We start from the raw sequence: 24,606 nt of genomic DNA on the forward strand, positions 1-24,606 counted from the left end.
TAAAACAGATTTTTTTTTAACTTGTATCTGCAGAAGTGGGGGGTCCCTCATTTCTAGCCTTCACTTTCCCCCATCAAGGTGAGAAAGGTGGGTGACAGAGCTGGTGCATGGTTGGGGAGGGTGAGCTGGGCCCAGGAGGACACCAGCCTGAGTGGGGAGCACTCTGCCAGCTCCTCTCCTGATTACATGACTTTTATCTGCTCCAAACCAGGTTTGCACACACACTAAGCATAACAGGGAGAGACACAGGGCACAGAATTTCAAATGTGTGACTACACATCATACAGACCCATATAAATCATATTCATTTAAAGACACAATCACCTGTGTACACAGACATGCACACACACACACACACACCCCTAAGATACTCATCCACACCAAAGCAGCCACACTGACAGCCACCGGCACACACACACACACACACCCTTCCCCTGGCTCCTGCCCAGCTCAGAGAGGCAGGATGAACCTCATCCCTTCAGTGGGCAGGGAAGTAGGAAGTGTCCTACCTGGATCTATGGGTTCCCTTGGCCAGGCATGCACACTAGCTCTGAGCAGGCGCTTGTGTGAGCCTGCACACACACACATACATACACATTCATACACACTCTGGACCCCAATCTCACCCTCCTGGCCCCCATCCCCACAGGCCGGACAAAGGATCTCATCATGAGGTTTGTGGCAAGGAGTTGAGAAGGCTGGCAGGGAGCAGCTGCTGTCACCATGGCTACAGAGCTGACCCACTTCTCCTCCACCCAGCTTGGCCCACCTAGCCCAGACAAGGAGGGACAAGCAGCTTTGGGCCGGGGGCCCTCTCCCATCACACGCAGTAAAGGTGTGGCCTCTGAGGGTGTGGTAAAGGAGGACCTGAGTCTGCGTCCTGATACAAAGGCCACAGCAAGACATCGTCTGGGGAGAGCAGGGCGCTAAGCACCCGGCCCCTGCAAGACTCAGGTATCCTCCAGCCTCAGGGCTTCTGGCCTCAGGGGCCCATATGGTTCACACACTTGCCCTGGACCCATTCTCAGACACAGTCCTCACAGCAGGGCAAGGGGTTGGGTGTCTGGACTCAACGTGTAGTCCTCCAGACTCCAAAGACTCCAAGGTGAAACAGACCGAGAGCTGAGCAAGCCTGGTCTGTTCAGGACAAGGTTCCTGAGGGAAAGGCTGGGCTTGCCTACTTGGGCTAAGCTGCTGGGGGCACAGCCAGGTCTCCCTTCCTCAGACGGGGCTGCCTTGTATCTTCTCTCAGCCAGGGGGCTCCTGAGGACATGGCCACACATCTGCCCTCAGAACTGGGTTCACAGAGGAACAACTCGGCTCCAGACAGCTTAGTCTTGTGAGGAGACAGCTCACAAGGTAGGATGAATCACTCCTGCATGACAGCCTCCCGCGGCTCCATTTCCTTCAGGAGAAAGTGAAAACCCCTCACAAGGCCGACAGGAGAAGTGACCCAGGTCCTCTTGGACTCTTGCCCTTCCTCAGTATTCCAGCCACACTGGCATTCTTTTTATTCCTCAAAAGTACCACTTTGCCTCCTGTCAGCCTAGAATGCTCTTCTCCAGCCTGTCCCCACCCTTGTGTTCTGGCGACCTGGGATCGGTCTGTCACACCACCTCTGCTGGCTCAGCCCCACTCAGTGCTCAGCCCCTGACTGGATGTCACATCCTGGGAGAGTCTTTCCAGACAAGGTTAGACTCCCTGGCATGCTACCCCAGACCCTATACTGTCTTTGCCTGTTATGGATTGAATTCTGTTTCCCCCCACCCTCTAAAAAAAAGCTAAGTTTAAAGCCCTAACCCCTGGTACCTCAGACCTTGTTGGAAATAGAGTTGCTGCAGATGGCAGATGTGGTTAGCCAAACTGAGGTCATCCTGAAGGAGGGTGGGTCCCTAATCCAGAAGGACTTATAAGACTACGGCTACGGGAAGACACAGATATACCACAGAAAGAATCCCTGTAATGATGAAGGCAGAGACTAGGGAGACAGAGCAACAAGCCAAGGAATACTAAGCATTGCCAGCTGCCACCAGAAGCCAGGAGGGAGCCATGGGACAGCCTCCCTTGGAAGGAACCAACCCTGCTGACACCTTGGTTTTAGATTTCCAGCCTCCAGAACTGTGACACAATAAATTTCTGTTGTTTTAGGCCACCTGCTCTGTGGTACTTTGTTACAGCTGGTCCTAGGAAATGAATACACTGCTTGTCTTATCTTGATCAGTGCCTGCCTCCCACACCATGCCTGCCACCCCCACCCCCCGCCCCAGCTGTGTGTTGCTGAGAAAGAGAAACCATGCCATCTTTTGCATCCAGAATCCCCCAGTGCCTGGCACACAGTAGGACTCTGTAAATATTTGTTGAATGAATGCATGGTGACCTAAAATTAGCATTAACTTAAAAAATAGTATTTATAGCTGGATAGTAGAATTGTGAGTCATTTTTATTTTCTTCATATGACATATTGTGTTTTCTAGAGTTACTACTTTAGAAACCGTATTAATGCTCTCATAAAGAAAAAGTGAAAATACATATTTTTCGTTTCAAAACATACATTAAAATAACAGACATTTCCACCAGTGTGTGTGTTGTGAACAGGGAAAAGTTCTGCTCTCTTGATAACTGTCTTTTTATTGATTAATTGGTTTCTTCTCATGTCACAGGAGTGCCTTCTGGAGTCAGATTTACAGCTTGAGCTCTGGGGCCTTGCAGGGCATAGATTTCAGGGGAAAACATCCAGGCAGAGTGCACATGCTTCCTGGCCATCTCCATCACTCAATCCTTCTCATAGCTCGTGGCCAGATGTGGCTGCTATTGCCTGACAGGGGCTGCGAGACTTGGTCCTTAAGCATCCCACTAGAAAACACCCTGGAGCTGAAGGCCACTCCCAAACAGAAGCAAGATGCTGCCCTCAGTGGACACACTGGTCCAGAGCTCCGCAAGCTTTAATGTGCACAGAAATAACCTGGGAATCAGGTTGAAACACAGATTCTCATTCCAGGGGTCACAGAAAGGTGGAGCTTGAGTTTTTGCATTTCAAACAAGCTCTCAGGTGATACCACAAAGTTAGTTGGAGGACCATCCAAAGCACCAAGAGGTAAAGATAAAAATACCCTGGCTGCTCTGCAGAAAGAGTGAACTCTTTAGGATGGGAAGACCAGAGCAGGCATCATGGATCAATTCACTGCAGAACACCTCAAGAGATAGGTACAATTTGGAGAAGAAAGAGGTGGAAACTAGCTGGGAAGGACTAGAGGAGGAATGGTATGTTCAGAGGCTGGTGAACAGAGCAGTGCAGTTGAAGCAGGAGGTGGGTGCAGCTGCGGAAGAGAGGGCTGGGAACGTAGGCTGGGACAGCCCAGAAAGGGCTCTGAATGCAGGGCTGAGAAGTTTGGCTTTAATCCTGCAGGGAGTGAAATCTGACATGGCTTAGATGTAACATTTTACAGAGATCAATCGGACACAGGACAGAATCAGAAGAAAGCCTGATGGCTGGAAGAGCAGTCAGGAGGCACATAAGAAGGGCTGCACTGCTTCAGACAGTGCTGGTGGAAAGAGAAAAGGGGTGCAGGAGTCGTGGAAGGGCTCAGGGGACTGCCTGGAGTTGGTGATGGGACAAAGTTGGGGGAAGGGAAAAAAAACAGAATCCAACATGATTTACAGGAAGGGTGGGGGCTGACAGGTGCCACCAGCAGAGCATGTGGTCCTGGAGGGGAAAGCTGGCTTAAAGGAAACATGAATGCCCATTTTGGATATGATGAGTCTGAGATAATTTTGCAATTCCCCCATGGAGGTGTTGGGCAGGTAAGCAGATACCCTGGAGTTCAGGAGATCAGAGTGGTTGGGAAGGATTTGGGTGTGTACCCCAGAGGGAAAAGTGGGGTGTGGAAAGGAAGGAGAATGCTCAGAGGAGGGTGAGGAAAGAGTGAGAGGTAATGCCCACAGTTAGGGGGAGGAGGAAAACAAAATCCACCAAAGGAGGGAAAGTCAGCAAGTCAGGGTAGGAGAACTCAGAGAAAATGTCACGAGTACAAGGATGACCAATCTGAAGACCTGACCACACCCTGACATGGAGACCAAGGAGAGGCCTGCGTAGCTCAGGATGCAGGAGGGCAAAGGAAGCCCAGAGCAAGAGCACAGCTTGAATGGAAAGCAGAATTTGGACTAGTGGAGAAGGGAGCTGGATTCCCTGGGGAAGGTCTGGATTGCAGCACGTTGCCAAGGGGCCTGGGGCTCCCAAGCCCTTATTCTGGCTCAGCCCATGCAAAAGAAAGACAGTATTCCCAACCCACAGCACCTGCACATCCACCAACTACCGAATGCCCAGGGCCACAGCAGACAACTGGGGGAAGAGGTCTTTGGAGCAAAGTCTATTGCTGGGCAGCACAATTTATCATCCAATTAGGACTCTCTCTAAGAGTGAGCAGAGACGCTACTAACAATCACACCACAGCAACTTAAGACTGTCCCAGGCAAACCTTAGCCCTGGGGGATACTGGATCCCCCCAAATATTCATTTGGTCCCTGCCCTCCCTTCCTAGAAGGGGTGGTGGAACTGACAGGTGATAGGGACAGACTAGCTCAGCCTCAGAAGCAGAAGCCCCACTAAGGATGTGGGTGAATAGAGAAATCTCTCCCTCTCCCATCCCCGCTTTAGCCTGAGAGCTGACGCCCCCGCCAGGGACGCGGCAGCACCACGGACAGCGCCGCCACTCCCACCCCCACCCACCACCCCCACCGCGCACTCCCTGCTCGCCTGGCCCTATTTGGTCAGGGCCACGGCTAGGTCGGATCAATATTTCATGGAGTAAGGGGCTCCGGTTACCAGACCCGCTCTGAGCCGGAAGGCGCCGCCTGCGCCCGCCTCCTGCCCTAGGGACCCTCTCAGGGAAACCAGCAATCCTCGCTGCCCCAGCCCAGACAGACACCGCCCTCAAAGCCCTCTGCCTCCCCGCCCCGCAACCCCGGCCCCGCACCCTGTCTGAGGCACAAAGCCCCAAGTGCATGCCACATGCTTGCACGCAGCCACTCAGACACACCACACAGCCAGACACACACTCTACAAAGATTAGGACATACACAAAACAGACACACACCACACCCAGCATGCAAGCAACCTAGACACACAGCACACACACACACACACACCAGATGCCTCACAGACACAGTACACACAGACACATTCACCACAGACCCACAAGCACATCACACAGAAGACACCCTGCCATTCACACGCACTCACACAACGCACAGAGCCTCCCCACACAGACCCTCAGACTACCACTCAGAGGTCCATTCACCATGCACACATATATTACAAACTCTCTCTCTCAAACACACTCACACAGTATATGCCTTCACAGAGACCCTTCGACATTTGCTGTGGATGCACAAGCACAGCCCCATACTACCCAGGCCCCCCACCCTCCTGGAGCCCAGGCCTGCCCTCCCACTGAGAGCACAGGAATGGGGAGGGGCAGGCAGGCCTTCCCTCCTGCCCACCTGGCCCTGGTCTTGAGCCCTAAGGATACATCCTCTGTGTCCTCTGAGGGGCCCTTCAAGGTCACTGTCCAATCCCCAGGGACAGGAGTTCAGCGGCACAAAGAGGTGGGAAAGGGGACAGCAAGCAGAACAGGGCCTTTGAGACCCCAAAGCCTCCTGGCTTTGCTGTGGCTGGGCCCTAAGCTTTGGGGACAGCCTCACCCTCATCCGTGGACTCAGCGCTGTCTGGGACTCCAGCCCTCTGGGAGGACTTGAGGCCTGTCTTGTGCATGGAGATCGGGCGGACTGTGGAGTCTGCAGCTCCTGCTCCCCACAGCAGTTTCCCAAGTCCTGCTCAGAGGTGAGGGACACCCATCCAGACACCCCAACTCCAAGAGTCCCCCTAACTCCAAGAGTCCCCCTCTCAAGCAAGGTGGAGGACAGTGGCCCACGTTCTTCTATCTACATGACAATCATGGCAGGATTCTCTGAAAGCACTCCATGCCAGGGCACGGTGTGAGAAGGGAGTAGGCTGGCACAGTACAAGACACTCCCAAATTCTCCAGGCAGATGGAAGGGAGCTTAAAGATTATCCAGGTCCACATACTTGATGTCTCTGGACAACTTCCCAGTCTTGCACTGTCTACATAACACTGTGTGTCCCTCAGTGATTTATGCCAAATCTCCATACCCCCGTATGGCTCATTATTTATTTTCTTGAAATCGACACTATTAACTTAAATGCATTTATTTTAAATAGAAATTTTGCATGACTACTCTATATGGAAAGCCAATATCAATTTTAATAAATAGAAAATCACAGTAAAATAAGTACAGTGAAAACAAAGATATATTATTAAAATTTAGCTACACAGAGCTGCCAGTCAAGATCTCTGCAGGGTTTTTTTGTTTGTTTTTTTTACTATGCCACATAGTTTGCGGGATCTTGGTTCCCCAGCCAGGGATCGAACCCAGATCCCTTCAGGGAAAGGGCCGAGTCCTAACCTTTGGACTGCCAGGAAATCCCCAATATCTCTGTTTAAAGGGGAGGGCAGCAGGTGTTGGAAAGTTGTTAAAGACACATCACCAAGGCACTTTCTCTATGGGACAACCGTGGACTTCATAGGGTTGAAAGGGGAACCAATTTTCTCAGTATGCGAGCCAAGGGCGGGCAGTAACACGTCCGTGAGCCACTGAAAGTCATCTCAGTTCTCTCTGATGGTAGCAGGCCCATGTTGGGAAGGAAGCTCTAGGCCTGCCTGCCGCCTGCAGGAGCTTGGATGGCACAGAGGCCAGCTGGCGCCCTGTTGCCACATTCCATTCTGGTAATAACAATCCTTAAAAATTGCTAGGTTCTCTCCTATTTACGAATTGTTCTTACACCTACTATCTAATACAAGCCTCACGGCAGGGATGACCATGCCCATTTCTGAATGAGAAAATGAGGTTCTGAAAGGTTAAAAGACTCCCAGAGCCACACAGCTATATGGAGTAGGTCCACACAGAGGAGCCCCTCAGCTCCTAGGCAGATGCTTTTTCTACCCTGCCTGCATCCTTCCACCCCTCTGGGCTGGCCCCACGCTGGGCAGTAGGGAGCAGGCACAGCAACCTGGTGTCTGCCTGTGAGGCCCAAACGATCCTGAAAGGCAAAGGGGCAAGTGAGTAAGGAGCTAAGGTTAAGAACTGTTCCTTGGGAGTCACACACTGCTGTCTGTCCCTAGCCTGTAAATGTCACTTCTCTGAACCTCAGTTTCCTTGTCTTTAAAATAGGGATAACAGAGACTTTCCTGGTGGTCCATGGCTAAGACTCTGTGCTCCCAGTTTCAGGGGGTCTGGGTTTGATTCTGGTCAGGGAACTAGATTCCACAGGCCGCAACCAAAGATCCCAAATGATGCAACAAAGACAGAAGATCCTGCATGCCACAACAAAGACCCGAATCAGCTACATAAATACTTAAAAAAAAATAAAATGTGAATAATAATAGTACCTATCTTATAGGGTGTGAGGATTAAATGAAATAATACATGTGGGGCTTCCTTGGTGGCTCAGTGGTAAAGAATCTCAAGGCAGGAGACACTAGGGAGTTTGATTCCACATGCCGAAGAGCGACTATGTCCATGTGCCACTATACGTCTGTGCTCTAGAGCCCAGGAACCTCAGCTACTGAGCCACACGCCCCAGCTACTGAAGCCCCTGCACCCTACAGCCCATGACCCACAATAAGAGAAGCCACGGCAATGAGAAGCCCAAGCACTGCAACCAGAGAGTAGTTCCAACTCGCTGCAACTAGAGAAAAGCCCGAACAGCAACAAAGACCCAGCACAGCCAAAATAATTTTTTTACAAATTTAAATAATAATAATGCATGTGTATAGAGCCTGGTACAGAGTAAGTGCTCAAAAACTGCTTATTACTAGGAAAGTATAAGACTAGAAATAATACAGGTAAAGAGTGCCTGATGGGGAGAAATAAAGGCATGCATGGTGCTTCACTGAGGGGAGGAAATGAGTTGAGTTCTAGGAGATGAATACGATTCTGGCAGAGAGAACTGTCCTGACTGCTCACGCCCTTCTCAAGCCTCTCTCTCTACTCTAAAGAGAGGTGAGAAAATCAGGGTCTCACCTCTCTAACTGTCTGTTCAGGCCTCTGAATGACATTTGACAGGTTCTTCAGTTCCTGCCCTGGGTACTGCCGCTGCCCCAGGAAAAGACTCCCCTTACAGTCAAAATGCTAGGTCTGTTTTCTCCAGGTACTACCAGATAGAAGGCTGAGGCCAGGCCCACATGGCACTGTAAGGGTTATAGCAGATGTCTCTTGAAGTACTTGCCCAGATAACTGACAAACAAGAGCCGTGTCTGCATGTCTGACTTTGTGATCCTTCCCAGCAGGCTGCAGTTGATTGGACCAAGGTGGGCACCTGACCTCCCCAGAGCCAATCAGATCCTCTCCTGGGAGTCTGGACTTGGATCTGCCAAGCCCTGGGTTCTATCTCTGAATGTAGCTGGAACTGAGGGATGAAATACAGGAACTATAGGTGGCCCCCATGTCTGGAAAAGCAGAGCAAACCCAGTAGGTGGACAGAGAAGGGTGAAGGCAGTCAACAAGGTACAGAAATCAGTTGCTTCAATTTCTCTTGGCCAACAGGTCTCACCTTCTAGAAGCTAATGATTTTCCTACTCCTCAGTTCCCAGGAACCCCTTGCGTCCTCATAAGAAACCCTTCTTTATTACTGAGGCTGGTTTGAGTGGGTTTCTGTATATAAGCAAAGACCTAATTAAGGACAGGGGAGAAGCTGGAATCCAGAGGCACAAAGATGAACAATCACTATGCCTGCACCGGAAGAGCTCAGTTTCACAGGAGACAAGGAAGAAAAGATGTGGACTCTGTGCAGATATGACTGAGGTGGGGGTGGGGGTGGGGGACTTGGCTCAGGAACGGCCGGGAGGGTTCCTGGGAGGCTTCACAGCAAAAGAGGCAGCTAAGCTTGATTTTGAAGAATGAAGGATGTTCTCCAGGGAGACAAAGCAGAGGTGGGGAGGCGTTCTGGGCAGAGGGAACTACAAGGGCAGAGGCACAGAGGCACAGAACAGCCGGATGTGTTAGAGGACCAGGAGTTCAAAGTGTGGGGAGGGGGTAAGAGGGGAGACGAGGCTGGAGGGGGTACAGATCATAAAGGGCTTTGAATTCCATGCTAAAAAGCCAAGGCACTTCCTGCCCTCAATGGGGAGCTATTGAAGTATTTTAAGTAGCAGTGGGTGACAGGGTCAGTTCTGTGTTTTGGGAAGATCGCTCTCGGGTTGGACAGAGAAAGGCCTGGAGAAATCAAGCCTGGAGGCAGAGAGGCCAGTTAGGATGCTGCAGCAATGATTCATCTAATCCTTTCATTCATAGAACAGCTCACTGTTTACCTACTATGCGCAAGGACCAGGCAAAACTAGATTCCTGATCCCACAGAGTCCATAGTCTAGCGAGAAAGAGGGACGAAGAAAAGCAGGTCAGGTGTGATGTTGTGAAGAAGTACAGGGTCCTATGGAGGGGGCTGATGTTTAGTTTCTGGTTTAGGCTTCTCAGCAGAAATTATGTTCAAGCTGGTATCTGAAGGAGATAGATAAGGAGGGGGAGGGTATTCCAGAATGTGGGGACAACAGCCGAGGGAGAGGGCGAATGGTACAGACGATGCAAAAAGGTAGGCGAGGACCAGATCCCACAGGGCCTTGCAGACTACGTCAGTCCGGCTTTTATTCCAAGAAATCTTGGAAGGGTCTTAAGCAGGGAAATGACACAATCAAACATTTATCTTTCGAAGATCACTCTGACTATAGTGTGAAACATGAAATGAAGCCGGGCAAGAACAGAAACATCAGGAGACCGGTTTAGGAGGCCGTCACTGTGGTCCAGGTTGAGAGCTGAGGCGAGGCTGGGCTGGAGCCAGGCAGTGGACAGAGAGAAAGATGACGGAATGGGGAGGGAGTCAGGAGAACCAACAGCACTTGCTAAGGACTGGCTGTGGAATGTGGGGGTGAAGGAGAGGGAGGTGTCCAGGAGGACTTCCAGCTCTCCAGCTTGAGCAAGTGGGTGGCTGGTGGTGGCAGAGACGAGCTGGGGACACGAGGCAGAGCAGGTGCCAGCAGGCGGAGCTGGGGCCTGAGTTTCCACCTGAGACTGATGGTGAGACATCTAAATGTGGTCCATGAAGTAGTCATACAGGTCTTGAGCCCAGAAGAGATTAAAGTCAAGTCAAGGAGATTACGCGGGAGTCGGGGGAGAGTGGGCGGTACAGGACAGTTATGAGGAATCGTGGTCACAGCAGGGCCCGGGAGCAGAGGGACCAGAAGCTCTGAGCTTGGAAAATCAGAACTGTGAAATCCAAAGGCCACCTCTCAACCCTGGGAGGCATCTGGCTTCAGTTCCATCTCTCCTAGCCAAGTATCACTTCTAGGCACAGGCACTTCCCGGCTGAGACAGCCCTCCCTTCCCCACACACCTCCTTCCTTCTCGGCAAACTCCAAGTTACCCTGCAGACCCGGCTCATCCTGGGGAAGACCTCCCTGGTCCAGGCATGTGCTCTCCCATCTGACAACCCGGGGTTGGAACCCCAGATCTGTCACTTGATGGCTGTGTGACTTTGGCCAAGAAACTGACTCTAACTCTCACCATCTATACAAGGGCAATAATCTTCCTACCTATTCCATAGGGATGTTTGAAGATGAAGATGTCAAGTGCTTAGCAGAGAACCTAGCACACAGTAAGCACTAAATAAATGTTACTATTATTAACATCCCACCCACCTTGGGACAGTTAGTCATGCCCTCCACCTCACACCTCCTCCATTTGGGGACTCTTTGCAGTCTGCATTGCTCCCTGCCTCTTCCTATTCCAACCTAGTTTGTGGGGCCATATAATACGCAGGGCCCAGTGCTAAATGAAAAAGCAAGCCCCCTTGTTCAAAATTATTAAGAATTGCAAGATGGTGACAGCCAAACATTAAATGAAGTGCAGGGTTCTTCCAAGCACGGGTTGCTCTGTGCAACCACAGACTGGTGAATCCAGCCCTGCCCCCACCCTCTGCCAGCCCAGGGCCTGGCCTGGATTCGGGGTCAGCCTCAACGCAAGAGAGTTAAAATGCCAACTGACATAGCAATAGGGTTTTGTGATTTCCATCTGGAATTTCATTTTATCCTTCCTATGAATACATAACATCAACATAGCCGAGGATACTGCAGATCAGAGACAGGTGTGCCTTGCCAGAGGTTTCCCACCCCCACGAACTGCAGAGCTGGGATGTGAATATATGCCTGCCTGGTGCCAAAGCCCTGCCTCTTATGCTCTGGTTCCCCAGGGAGGTTGGGAGAACATGGGCCCAAGAGATAAACTTCGTCAACAAGGCCCAGAGAGAGGGAGCTGAAGGGACTGGGACTGGCCTCCTTCCCCCCGGAATGAGTCACATAAACAACCTGCCCCCTGGGCACCCAGGCTGCTGCGCAGGGAAGGGGTATGAGAGGGCAGAAGGTCACCCCCGAGAAGGCGCTGCCTGAGGGCCACAGACCCCAGCCCGCATGCTCTGGAAATCAGCCCTTGCCCTTTCTGCTTCAGAATCTTTGGAGGCTGCCATTGGCTTCAGGATAATTCCCAAGTCTTTAGTGTCCTGCTAGACAGACCAGGAGGTCTGGCCTGACTGTGCTGACTCCTGCCCCCTTGCTCCCCCTCCTTCCCTCTGCTGCCCTCCCCACCATGCCAGGCCTGTTTCCGCAACATCAAAGCTTTAGCACACCCAGTTCCCTCCTCCTCTGCCTCCTCGACTCCTTGTCATGCTAGCCTCCCTGCATCTCTTTTTTTCCAACACATGTCACATGTGTTATTACCTGCTCTGGGCCGTCTCCCGGCTAGAATGCCCACCCCATGGAGGCAGGAGCTGCCTGACACACAGAGCTGAGAGCATCAGGTATCCTGCGACAGATGCAGAAGAGCCCTGTGCTCTTTCTCCCCTTCCCCCCACGCCTCCCCAACCCTCTTTTTCTTGTCCAGGCTTCCTGAACTCAAGGTGTGAGGAGCCCAAATTTACAAAGGCAAGAGAATCATCACATAGCCTGCACCTTCCGTCCCTCAGTCCTGGGCTACGGGCTGTTCATCCAGTTGTACTGAATCCACCAAGCATCTTCTAGATGGGGTGGGGCAGTATAGGTGTAAATGATTCCTATTTTCCAGAGACGTCTGAATCCTGAAGTGTAACAGAAGCTGAAGTGGAGGATGTGGGTCCTGAACCCAGGTCTCTCTGGTGCCCAAGAACCTGGAGTCCTCTCTGCCTCTGTGACTCACTGTTCCCAGGCAGCTCACCTCCAACCAGAGAGCGACTGTTTCTAACTCGTGGCCTCAGTTCACACACAGCCCGGGCAGCATAGCTCCTTTGTCAGGTCAGCAAAACACCAGGGCAGGAGACAGCTCCACTGTCAGTGAGAAGCCAGTGCAGAAGGCATCCCTCCCCTGAGTTAACAAGATGCCAGTGGGGGAGAATCACGCCCCAGGTCAGCCAAACAGTAGAAGGGGAGACACCCCTAACTGTCAGCAAGGAAGCATTCTTGCACCCCAAGTCAGCAAAAAGGCCAGTGTGGGAGACACTTCCCTACCTCCCCCTACATGTCTTGGGTGTATACAAAGTCTTCCAAGGTGGTGCTCCTGGGGTGGGGGAGTCAGTGGGGCTGGGTTTCGGCTGCTGCCCAGGGCAGACAAGGCTGCAGCCTGGGAGTGGGATAGACCTGGGTGAGAGTTCTCACATGGCACTAATGAAATCAACCACCAGCCTGGCCCCTCCTCCCCAGGGACCCTCCAGCCTCCAGCTGATGCAATGCCCAGGCCAGATAATTGTTTTCTTCCCTCCTTAAAGGGCCAGCTGCTGTTGCAGCTGCAGGCATCACCCAGACCCCTGACAGACCCCACAGAGCTTAGCACCTGGTTAGGGACAGGGCACGCCCAGAAAGGAGCAGCTCAGCCCTGGGCTCCGCACAGTAAAATCCAATTATGTACAGAGAACCAGAAGTGTCTGTGGGCAAGGAGGGAGGGAAAGAGGAGAGTTCAGGCAGAGACAGTGCCTGGTCCACTGAGACCTCACGCCCCAAGGGATGGGATCTTGGTCCCTGCTGAGTCCTCAGCCCTGGGCTCCTATCTGCCTGTCCCGTCAGGTCCTTGGCCCTGGGCTTGCTCAGGAGTTCAGCAGTTACCTACTGAGCTCCCCTGAGTGCCAGCCTCTGTGCTAAGCAGCTCAAATCCACCATTTCATTTTCTCCTCCCAGCAGATCTAGAAGGTGGGTATGTTTTATTGAAGGAGGCTCAGAGAGGAGAAGTGATTTCCTCAGTAGCGCATAGTCAGAAAGTGGCAGAGCCTGGGTTGGAAGCCAAGTTTGCCTGACTCTGGGCTTCATTCCCTGCAGAGGGTCGGGTAGGTATGGAACCCCAGGGCTGGAGGTCTCTAAGCCAGGCAGCGGGACAGAGGGCGGGGAAGGGGTCTGTGAGCCCTAAACAGGCTCCAAAGGGCGCAGAGCTTGGGCTACGCACAGGTTTCACAGACCCCTTCCCCCCGCCTCACCTCCACAAGAGAATGCCCCATTAGGCTGCCCACATGTCCCCAGGGATAGTTGGCAGCTGCCTGATGACAGACTAATTGGTGGCTGGCAGCAACGGTGGGGCTGGTTAGTTAACCCCTTGGTGACCAGGCCTGGTCCAGAAAGGCCCTTGCCCCACCACTTCAGGCCCCAAATTCAAGGACCCCAGACTTAAGTTACCATGAGCAGAAGACTGGACCAAAGGGGTGGCAGCCTTCCTCTCTCCATCCAGACCACACCCCTGGGACTGGAATTGGACAGTGATCTTCATCCAGGCTCCCCAGCCGCACAGGGCCACATCCAGAGAGCCCCCAGGTGGAAGGGCAGCCAGCACCCCTGTTCTCTGGCCTTGGTAAGGCATTGCTCTCCCCAACCAGGACCATGGGGGCTATGGGCCTTCCCTGGGTTTCCAGGCCCAGGGTACTGGGAAGAAACCTCCTTCTCAGGATGGGTTGTCCAGAGAAGGTGATATGGGCATGAGTCCAGGCATCCTGGGGCCAGGAGGTGAAAACACCCTCCTCTTGAATGAGAGGATGCCCAGTTTGTGCACCAAGGGTCTTGCCAAGCCTCCTTGAACCCTGGATTCCCCACCATGGATTAACCAACTGCCTTTCCTGGCTTCCCAGGAGTCCCCTCTCCCCACCCTAGGGCTGGAGTGGGCATTACCCCTTTTCTTTATATGGGGTGGGGGTGGGGGGTCCTCTGGGCACCACCGTGATGTCTCATTGGAGGAAAGAGTGGCCAGCTTCTCAACCAGGCACAGGCAGCAAAAAGAAAGGCAGGCTGCCTGCCAGCTCCCTTTCCAGGATAGATTTTAAGCACTTTCCAAAATGCCATGGGAGGCAATGCTGTTGAGGAGCAGGGGCCCAGGTGCTCCGAGCATCAGCAAAGAACTCAAGACTCTGGGGCCCTCTACTCCATTTTCCGGGCTTCTCCAACACCTAATGTTCCCTTCTCAAACCTTAGCCCCTACCCGAGTCATCACACCCACTGTCATCCTCCCTGAAACCTCCGCCCTAGACCCTGAACACTTAAGTCCCTACGTGGCGCCTCACCATCAGAGACCCTTCCCCCGCCCCGTGGTCCCCTGGACCTCCGTCATCCCCTCCCCACATCCATTCCTAGGCAAGCAAGGCCTATCGACTTACCGGAGGTGGGGCCAGGGTCCAGACAGGGAGGGGTCTCGGCTGGCCCAGGCGACTCCGCAAGGCGGGGCAGGTGCTGCCCCGGGACCCCGCCCCGCGGACCCGGCGGTAGGCGCGGCCCGGTCCCAGGCGCGCGGCGGACTCCGAGGGGTAGGGGCGCGGGGCGGGGAGGGGCGGCGAGAGAGGCTCACGGGGGCATCGCCCGCCACCGGGCCGGACACCTCCGCTCCGCCCGCCTGCGCTGCCGGCTCCGCAGCCGCCACGGTTCTCAGCCGCCGCCGGGTGCAAAGCCCAAGCCCCGGCTGGCGGGAGGCAAAGAGGGAGGCGGGGCCTGATGGGGGCGGGGCCTCGGGCGGGCGGGCCATTGGAAGGGGCGGGGCCGGCGGGGCAGGGCCTATGTTGGTGGGCGGGGCCTAAGGGAATCTGGAGAGTCTCGGTTTGCCTGGTTGGGGGCGACTACGCTAATAAGGCCTCGAAGGGGCGGGGTCAGAGGACACTCCAAGCCTCTACTTTCTCCGGAACGCTCCTGCTAATGCTTGTCTCCCCGCGCCCCCACCTCTACGTCTTTCTGTTCTTTCTCATCTTCCTTCTCTCTGGGGATCTCCCAGGACCTTACTGGCACCACGATACCCCTGTCACACCGTGGACCAGATCCACGAATGTCAGATGATGAGAGAAGGGGGAAATGATCTACAAACTTCAAATCCAGTTTACAGATGCAAAACCTGAAGCCCAGAGAGGAGAGAAGGCTTGCCCAAGTGCCTGCTATGAATAAAAAGACTTTACGATGTCCGTTTCAGACAGAGGGTAAGAGAGTAGTGTCCTGCCCTGAGACCCTCCGCTCCCCTCTTCTTCTAGAGCAGTGGTTTACAACTTAGGGTAATTCTGCTCCCCCAGTTCCAGAGTGTCTGGAGACATCTTTGGTTTTCACATCTGAGATTGCTACTGGCATCTAGTGAGAAGAAATGAAGGTTGCTGCAAGACATCTACCAAGGCACGGGACACCTTAAATGTCACTAATGCCAAAGCTGAAAAACCCTGCCCTACGACTTTGCCCTCTGCCTAACTGGAGCTTCCAAGTGGGCTCCCTGAGCACTAGGACTCAAGGACACTGTATATAGTCTCTCCTAGAGTCGTGCCTGTCCCATCTTCCTGTGCCTAACATTGCTCAGCTGGTCAATTCCACTTTTGGGCTCCAGTGTTCTAAATTCACTGACTTACAGAGGCGCCAGTATTATTACGGTTTGCCTTCCTAACTGTTCCCTGAAGGCAGGCAAAGCAAGTAGTCTCCCTGCTGAGGGCATGGATTACAATGTGACTGGGGAATGGAAAGGGGAGGGGGAGGGGAGGAAGGAAAATGACTGGGATTATTTAATAAAAACAACCCTCCTGAGGATGGTGGAGGTGAAGGACAGGGACAGCAGAATCTGTGAAGATGTAGAAGAGATGGGAGGAATCCAGACTGCTCTGTGCTCCTCCCATGTGCCCCATTACAAAGCCGTGTAAACCAGTGGCTCCCTTGGGAATTGAGGTCCCTTTGCACATCTGATGAAAACTTGGACACTCCCTCTGGAGAAATGTGCAGATGTACACTTCTTACATAATTTCAGGGACCCCAAAGCTCCATAATGGCTTCCAGAAGGATTGGGCAGGGGGTAGAGGGAGGGATAGAGGTTCATCCTTAAGTGCACATAGGAGAATAAACATGCAGGGACAAAAAAATAAAGCTGGAAAAAAGGAATGAAAAGGGATTTGCCTTACCTGGTTTCCCCTCCCCCCACCCACCCTCCGAATAGCGCAGCTTGTGGGATCTTACTTCCTGGACTGGAGATTGAAGCCATGCTTAGCAGTGAAAGTGCCCAGTCCTAACCCCTGGACCTCCAGGGAATTTCTGCACGTTACCTGATACTAAAACATATTCAGGGGGCTCCCCTGGTGGCTCAGTGGTAAAGAATCCACCTTCCTATGCAGGAGACACGGGTTCAATCCCTGGTCCGGGAAGACCCCACATGCTGTGGATCAACTAGGCCCATGCACAACAACTATTAAGCCTGTGCTCTAGAGCCTGGGAGCCACAACTGCTGAGCCCATGTGCCGCAGCTTCTAAAGCTCACTCACCCTGGAGCCCGTGCTCTGAAAGCAGAGAAGCCACCACAATGAGAGGCTTTTGCAGCGCAACTAGAGAGTAGCTGCTGCTCACCACAACTAGAGAAAAGCACGAGCAGCCACAAAGACCCAGCAGAACCAAAAATAAATAAAACAAAAACCATATTCTAAAGCCAGTGTATTCAAAGCAGTGTGGTATTGAAGCAGACCTAGAGGAATCAGTGAAACAAAATGGAGAGCAGAAATGGACAACCACACAGGGGAAATCCGTGTAGGATGAAGGTAGCACTTCAGGAAAATGAGGGGAAATTCAGTATAGGCCTTTTAACAAATAGATGGACTATCAAGCAAGTTATTTGGGAAAATAAGAGAGAGCTGTGTTCTTACCCTACACGGGTATAAATTCCAGGTGAAGCCCATATTTAAATAATAATGCCATAATGTACCAGAAGAAAAATAAGTGAATGTTTTCACAACCTGGGGGGATGGAATGGAAAAGACTTTTCTAAGCATGATGAAACCTGTACGCCAAAGGGAAAACATCGATAAATTTGACTATAAAAATTATAAAACTATAAAAACTTCTATAGAGAAGTGTGATCATATTCAAGTTTGAAAGACTTGAAATACAAACTGGAAGGGCTGCATTCCAGTTGCCCTCTTCTCTTGCCCCTCTGGCCTGCCAGCCCCTCCCCCGAGCCGCGAAGGGCATGAGCAGAAGGGACGGATGTGGCAGTGACACTCAAGGCAGAGTACATCGAAAAGGCTCCTCCCACGGCACCCTGGCCAGGGTCCACCTGTTCAGGGGCCGGGAAGCCCCGGAAATCCCAGCCTGACCATCTGGGTCCACAGCAGGTGCCTTAGCACAGCGGAGCCAGTCTGTGCCGAGGCTGCTCACCACTTCCCTCGTGTGGCCATAGCAGGAACTGCAACCTTCGATTCCGCTTATGCCGTTTCCCAGAGTTAAGCCAGGAAGACTTTTTCTTAATGTAAATAAGAGTTAAATTTTTGAGGAAGCTAATAATGTTCCAGACCTTGTGCTAAACACTTAACATAGACTATTTCCTTTGACCCTTAAAACAACTCTTCTAGGGGGGTCCACTGTATTATCATCTCCATTTGACAGAAGAGGAAATAGAATTTGGACGAAGTGACTTGTCCAGTCTCTTAAGTGGTGCCATCAGGATTCAAGGTCTGACTCCTGGCCCTACTTTTAATGCAAGAAAGCCAAATCCTTGGAGAAACCAATAAAACAACGTGTTTTTTTTAAACCTTGATCCCAGCCTTATCCCAGGTGCTGGCAATTTAGAATTGAGAAAACCAGCCATTAGGAGAGACAGGCAGAGAAACATTTCTGACTCAATGAATCCTGGAAACAGCAGAGAACATGTTAATCCCAGGAAGGGGTGGAGGGGGTGGGGAGGGATCCCAGAGATGTCCTTGAAGCTGAATCTTGTCGAGTTTCAAGGAAGGGTGAAGAAGTGGAACAGAACCTACAGGCCTCCTGTGAGAAGGAACACTGGGGCTTTGGGGAGGAGCTGTTGGGATAGCTGGAGATGAGGTCGGACAAATATACTTGACCAAGCTAGAGTTTGGGCACAGAGGAGTCAGGGCACAAAGATTTTGAGAGCTTTTCCATGTTTTCTGTTGATTTGGTCTAGGGACCATCTGCTCTGCCAATCCAGCCCGCCTTGTTCCTCCCAGATGTTCCCCATCTGGGGTCAAGGTGCAGGTTGCCTAATCTGGAACCGTGGGAGTCAATCTTGACTCACCCTTGTCCTCACCTCCATCCAATTAATTTCAGGGCCTGTCCTGCCTACCTCCTAATGCTCCCCAGGTTCCCTGTCTGCTCTCCACCCTCATGGCCACTCCCTTCCTCCAAAGGGCCATCCTCACTCCTGAACCCAGCTGCTGAACCCAGTGACTGGGTCTCACCACCTGCAGACTTTCACGTAAGTGAAATCCTTCTGCAGCAAATCTAACCACATTCCCCCTCCTATGGAACACCCCTTTCACTATTACATATGGAAATGGGTAAGTAACGAGGTCCTACTATATAGCTTAAGGAACTATATTCAATATCCTCTAATACATAATGGAAAAGAATATGAAAAAGAATATATATATGTACAACTGAATCACTCGGCTGTATATCAGAAATTAACACAATATCATAAGTCAACAAAACTTCAATAAAATTTGAAAAAAAGAAAACCCTTTTTATCAATTCATTCAACAAATATGGAGCAAGAATTTGTTACATGTCGAATACTGAGGCCACAACAATGGGAAGGATGTAGAATTTCAAGCCGACCGGGGTGGCAGACATCAGTCCAATGATTACAAGCTGGGATACGAGTCAGAGGAAGGCCTGACCTAGAAAGGGAGGTCCTAGAATGTTCCCCATGGTATCCATCCAAAGTTTGAATAGCAGTCAACCAGATCAAAGAGTCAAGGGTTGATGCAAAAACCTTGAAAGTGCTTCTCTGAGCCTCAGTTTTCTCATCTGTGTAAGAAGATTAACTGAGTCACTGTGTGTAAAGTCCTCAGAACAGGTCCTAGGATATAATAAACTTTCCATATGTGTTAACTATAATAACAATAAGGGTTATTATTATTATTATTTAAGTGGAGAGCCATTGGAAGTATATCAGCAAAGAATTACATGAAACTAGCACTTTTTAAAGATCTTTCTGGCTGTAGGAAGCATGGGTTGGAACAAGGAAATAACAGATTTGGAGGGTTTAATTAGGAGACTTTAACAGGGATCCATTGAGAGCTATGGGGCATTTAAACTAAGGCAGCAGAAGGGACTTGGAGAGAGTCTATGATTTAGGTGGTAGAAACTACTAACCTTGATCTTTGATTGGTGATGGGATGCTATAAGGGGTGGCAAGGGATCTCCCCAGATTGTGACCCTAGCAGCAGGGGATGGTGGTCATGTTCTTTACTAGGAAGGGGAGGCTAGAGGGGGACCAGGTTGGGGAGATGCTGAGTCCAGTTCTGGACGTGTTCAGATTCAGGTACGTTGGAGTATCCTGAATGAGGAGCTGCAGAAGCACCTGGTTAGGTCTGGAGTTCAGATGAGAAATTGTGGCGATTGAAATTGTTGAAATTGTTGACAAATACATGAATATTGTACCACAATCAACCCATCTGGAAAAGGTGGGAGGAAGGAGATAAATAAATGATTTTTAAGGTTTCTCCTGGTTCCAACACATGTTGGATTCCTAATGCTGAGGTTGGCAGTACTCCAGAGACAAAGAGAAAATGGCCTGAACTTGGCAGAGGCCCCTGGGAGGCTGTTTGTTATTCTTTCATCTGACTGTCTGTTACTGAGCAGCTACTATGAGCCACATGCTCTGCTGGAGATGGAAGGGTCAGAAGACCCAACCCCTGTTCTCAGGGAATGCACAGCCTAGTGTGGAAACAGAAAGGCCAAGAGCAATTCCGAAATAGGAACCCAAGTGCCCTAAGGCAAGCCTGGGGAACCCAGGGATGCTTCCTGGAGGAAGTGATATCCAAGACCAGAGTGGAAGGTGAGCATAAGAAAGGTGTGTGGGGAATCTGGGCAGAGAGGGTTGTTCGCATGGTTATTTTAACGGTTCTCATTCCTCTTGGGTTTTCCACTTTGGACTCTACTGATGTGCCCTGAGAGTCCATTTCAGATGCTGAAAACCAGACACTACTACTTGCGTCTCTTAGGTTGTGTTGAATTCACCTTCTTTTTCTGGATCCTTCTCTTCAAAACTCTTCCTGCCCAAACTCCACCCTCCCTGTCAGGTCTTGGATGAGGGTGGGGCAAGAGAAGTGCTCAGGGTGCAAATTTAGGGAGGCACTCGCTCTTAGGGGCATGCAACCTGCTTCCAGCCCTGCACCCTGATCACACAGAGGCTGTTCACACTGTGGATCCTTCTGTTTACAGTGACTCTCCCCCCACCCCCTGAATATTCATTGGAAAGACTGGTGCTGAAGTTGAAGCTCCAATACTTTGGCCACCTGATGCCAAGAGCTGACTCATTGGAAAAGACTCTGATGCTGAGAAAGACTGAAGGCAGGAGGAGAAGGGGACAACAGAGGACGAGATGGTTAGATAGCATCACTGACTCTATGGATGTGAATTTGAGCAAGATCCAGGAGACAGTGAAGGACAGGGAAGCCTGGCATGCAGTCCATGGGGTTGCAAAGAGTCAGACGTGACTTGGTGACTGAACAACAACCTCCCCGCCCCATCCTACTCCAAGGCTCAGTTCAGATATCAACTCCTCCTGGATGTCTCCTGCTCTCCACAGTCCTCCCCCTGCCTCCTCCCTAGTCCAAGGTGGTCCTCTGTGCTCAAACAGCATGGTGAAGACCGCACAACACAGTGGTTGCCAGAGCAGGCTTCGGCATCAGAGTCCTGCTGTGCTGTTTATTATCTGCGAACTACTCTCTGAGCCTGTTTTCATGCGTGTCAAATGTGGTACCAACTTCACAGGAGAGCTGTAAAGATTAAATGAGAAAAATGTTTGTAAAGTGATCACGAGTGATTGGTACAGGGGACTCAGTAAGTGTTCGTTATTATGACTTTGTTTATATTTCCTTCTAAAGCACTCCTATACTTAGAGATGTTTTCTAATTATTTTCCTGTCTTTGTCTTCATTATATCTTAAGTTCCTTGGGGCAGGGAAGAGGAGTAGGAGGGAGAGATGAAGGAGGAAGAAGAACTTCCTGGATGACATTTAGCAGGAATGAAGGCTTATCTGTGACATAACTCAAGGAAAGAAATGACAAATCCTCTGGGAAAAGTTCTGGGCAGGAAATCTGGAGCCTTGGGCTTGAGTCACATGGTTCCAGGGATGGCACGGTGCCTGCCAGACTCACGTCCACTTTGAAGAAAGGCTGCCCAGACCACAAACCCGGTTGGGGCTCTGGTTTAGACCATATGGTCCCTCTGGCCTCTAGAGGTAGCAGATGGGGGCCAGCCCTGAGCCAAGGGTTACCATCTCATGTATTAGATGGTGACCTTTAAATAATAGCCCAGCACAGCCATCTGAGACAGGCCAGTTAGAGGCTCTCTTGAACCAAGGAACAGAAAGAAATTGTCAGGTGACAGAGGGAGGTGAGGTAGGGAGGTCAGGCTCCAGCGAAGCCCTGAGCGGAGATGAAGAGCAGGGACCAGCAGTAAGCAGCAGCCTGGCTGGAGGGAGGGAGGAGCAGGGCTGTGCAGAGACCGGGAGGCTGTGAGCAGTAAGTCCTAGAGTTGCCTCTGGTGTTTGGATGCCAGTCCTTGGGAGAAGCTCCTTTACATGTGAGCCAGAGGGGTCAGTTTACTGTTCCTGGCCACTTGATGAGTCTGACTCTACTTATCTTGGCAAGTCTCTGCTCCTCACTGGGCCTCAGTTGGCCTAGACCATCCTTAAGGTCCTCCCCAGATGGATGTTCCCTTTGAACATAACATGGAATGGTTTTTAGGTTGTGGGCCACTGAGTTCAGCATTAGTTAAGCATGCCCATGATACCCTAGGTCCCTAGAGAGCTTCAGTTCAGTTCAGTCGCTCAGTCGTGTCTGACTCTTTGCGACCCCATGAACTGCAGCACGCCAGGCCTCCCTGTCCATCACCAACTCCCGGAGTCCACCCAAACCCATGTCCATTGTGTTGGTGATGCCATCCAACCATCTTATCCTCTGTCGTCCCCTTCTCCTCCTGCCCTCAATCTTTCCCAGCATCTTAGTGGCTGGTTAAGGAGCCTGGAGGAGGAACCCAGCACACACCTGGCTTTGAATCTGAAACTCTCCCTTCCGTTGCATCCTTTGTTGGATCACAGAAGAAGTGAAGAATCAGGCTGGGTGTTTCTCCAGTGTCTTTTGGCTGCTGAATGCCCTACCTGTCCCCGAACACTTTCCTGGAGCTGTGTCAGCATTCAGAGGATTTCAGTGCCAGGTCTGCACCAAAGAAAGCACCACTCCAGGAAGAATTTGAACAAAGAAATTTTCCTTTTTTGGTGTTAAGATTTCCTGCCTTCCAGCTGTTTGGCTTTCAGCCTGTGCCCTGCCTTCATCCCTCTCCTCTAACGACTATGTTGATAATAACACTTTCTTGCCTTTTTATGGGACTTTGTACTTTTCAGGGCCTTTTCATGCTTGTTATCTTATTTGATACAGAAACCCAGGGAGGATGGGCAAGAAGGAGGGATAGAAGGTAACACCTATCATTTCTCCCATGCCATCTATCCCCTTAAAACAATGTATTTTAAAAGAATTTAGAAAAATTATCCCTTCGTTCTTTTTAATTTTGTTTCTGCCACGCCACCCAGCTTGTGGGACCAGGCAGCAAACCCACGCCCCCTGCAGTGGAAGCTCGGAGTCCTAACCAGTGGACTGCCCTTTCTGCTCTTTAACAAACAGATGGAAACGTTGAGATTGAACTTGATTTGCCCAAGATCACAGAGCAAATTAGTGGCTCACTGGGTTTAGGAGGTTTCCAATCATGGATCATACTTGAGTAGGACTTGCCCAACACCATCTTGCAAGATGCTACTGGCCATGGCAAGGTACCTCTGAGAAAAGTGGTGTTTTGGGCACGGCTGCTCCTTTGAGGCTTCCAGGAGTCATCCACAATCTTACTTCTCCAGGCCCTGGAGAGACTTGACTACCCCCCGGTGGCCTGGATAGCAACAGGAACCCACAGAAGTAAAGGTAAGACATAAGGATTCAGTAACAGTTCCTCTGGTATCAGTCAGGATAAATGCCATTGGAAGAGTCTGTTTTCTTGTTTTGATTGCAGAGCACTTGCGGAAGGGTAAGACAGGAAACGTTGAGAACTGCAGGTTTATCCCTCCATCATCTCCTCTGGAAAAGAGGATGCAGAGGGGATAGTTCCTACCCCTCCTCCCTTGCAAAACCCTCGTTGGTGGCCAGGGCACACCCTTCCCCGACCTGTCCGTATTGGGCCCCCTACCAACCGTGCTCGTTTTCGATTCCCACCTCATCATTCCAGAGCCCATCCCTTCCAGCCACAGCATGGAGTCCAGTTATCTTAGGAGGCAGGCAGTAAGTTCTCCATCACACGGTTCTGATAGGGAAAGATGAGGAAGCAGAAGGAGCGTGAGACTTTCTCTGTGCTCTCTCAAGGGTCCCCTGTGCTCCTGCCCCAGTGCCCCAGCAGGGAGCTTAATGTGCTTGCCTGTGGCATCACCCAGCTCAACACTGGCAAACAGCACACCTGGGCAGTTAATCATGGCAGTCAGCTTAGTGGCAGGGCAATACCATGCCAGTCTGGGTGAGGACAAGAAAACAGAAAAGGTGCTTGGAATTCAAACAGAGGTAGTTTATTTCGGAGAACTGGTTGGCTTGAGGGAGCAAAAGGGTAAGGTGGAGAAGACTAGAGATTAGTGGCTGCAGGAAGCCTCTTCCACCCCCAGATCTGGAGGAGCAGCTGGAAGGCTGCTACCAGAGCCAGAAGTGCCACTGATGCTACCGGGTTGTTGCTTTTGAAGTGATGCTGCCGGCAGAACTGCCAGGGGTCACTGGAGCCTAGAGCCACCTCTCCAGTACCACTGATACTTTTGGAAATACTGAAGGCCTCTCAACCCATAATCAACAGCTGCTGCCAGAGTCTCCAGTGGATACAAAGAGAAAATGTTCACATCTCCTCCAGCCATCCCATCTCCAGCCATACAGTTGCCCACCTGTACTTCCCACTGACTGAATCTGACTGGAAGTCAGCTAGCAAGAGGAGACTGGGAAATGTAGTTTTCAGGGCCCTCCAGGGCCTGGCACTCTTCAGTACAAAGAAGAAC

General features: G+C 51.3%; 1 protein-coding gene across 4 annotated transcripts in view; it reads right to left on the reverse strand.

Moving 5' to 3' along the window:
• Positions 1–15,025, reverse strand: part of RIMS3 (regulating synaptic membrane exocytosis 3) — a 42,486-nt gene extending 27,461 nt beyond the window's left edge. For 3 of the 4 annotated variants that reach the window (XM_086381362.1, XM_086381351.1, XM_086381342.1), the window contains exon 1: positions 14,723–15,019. The gene's annotated coding sequence lies outside the window, so the exon portion shown is untranslated. Of the gene's footprint in view, positions 1–14,722 lie in introns of all 4 variants that reach the window. The other variant, XM_086381336.1, reaches the window with a different exon arrangement.
• Between the last annotated feature and the right edge of the window lie 9,581 nt (positions 15,026–24,606).

Source organism: Bos grunniens, chromosome 3 (genome assembly GCF_055505025.1).
Source record: "Bos grunniens cultivar Pamir isolate PY7600 chromosome 3, Bosgru_T2T1.0, whole genome shotgun sequence".
NCBI lineage: Eukaryota > Metazoa > Chordata > Mammalia > Artiodactyla > Bovidae > Bos > Bos grunniens.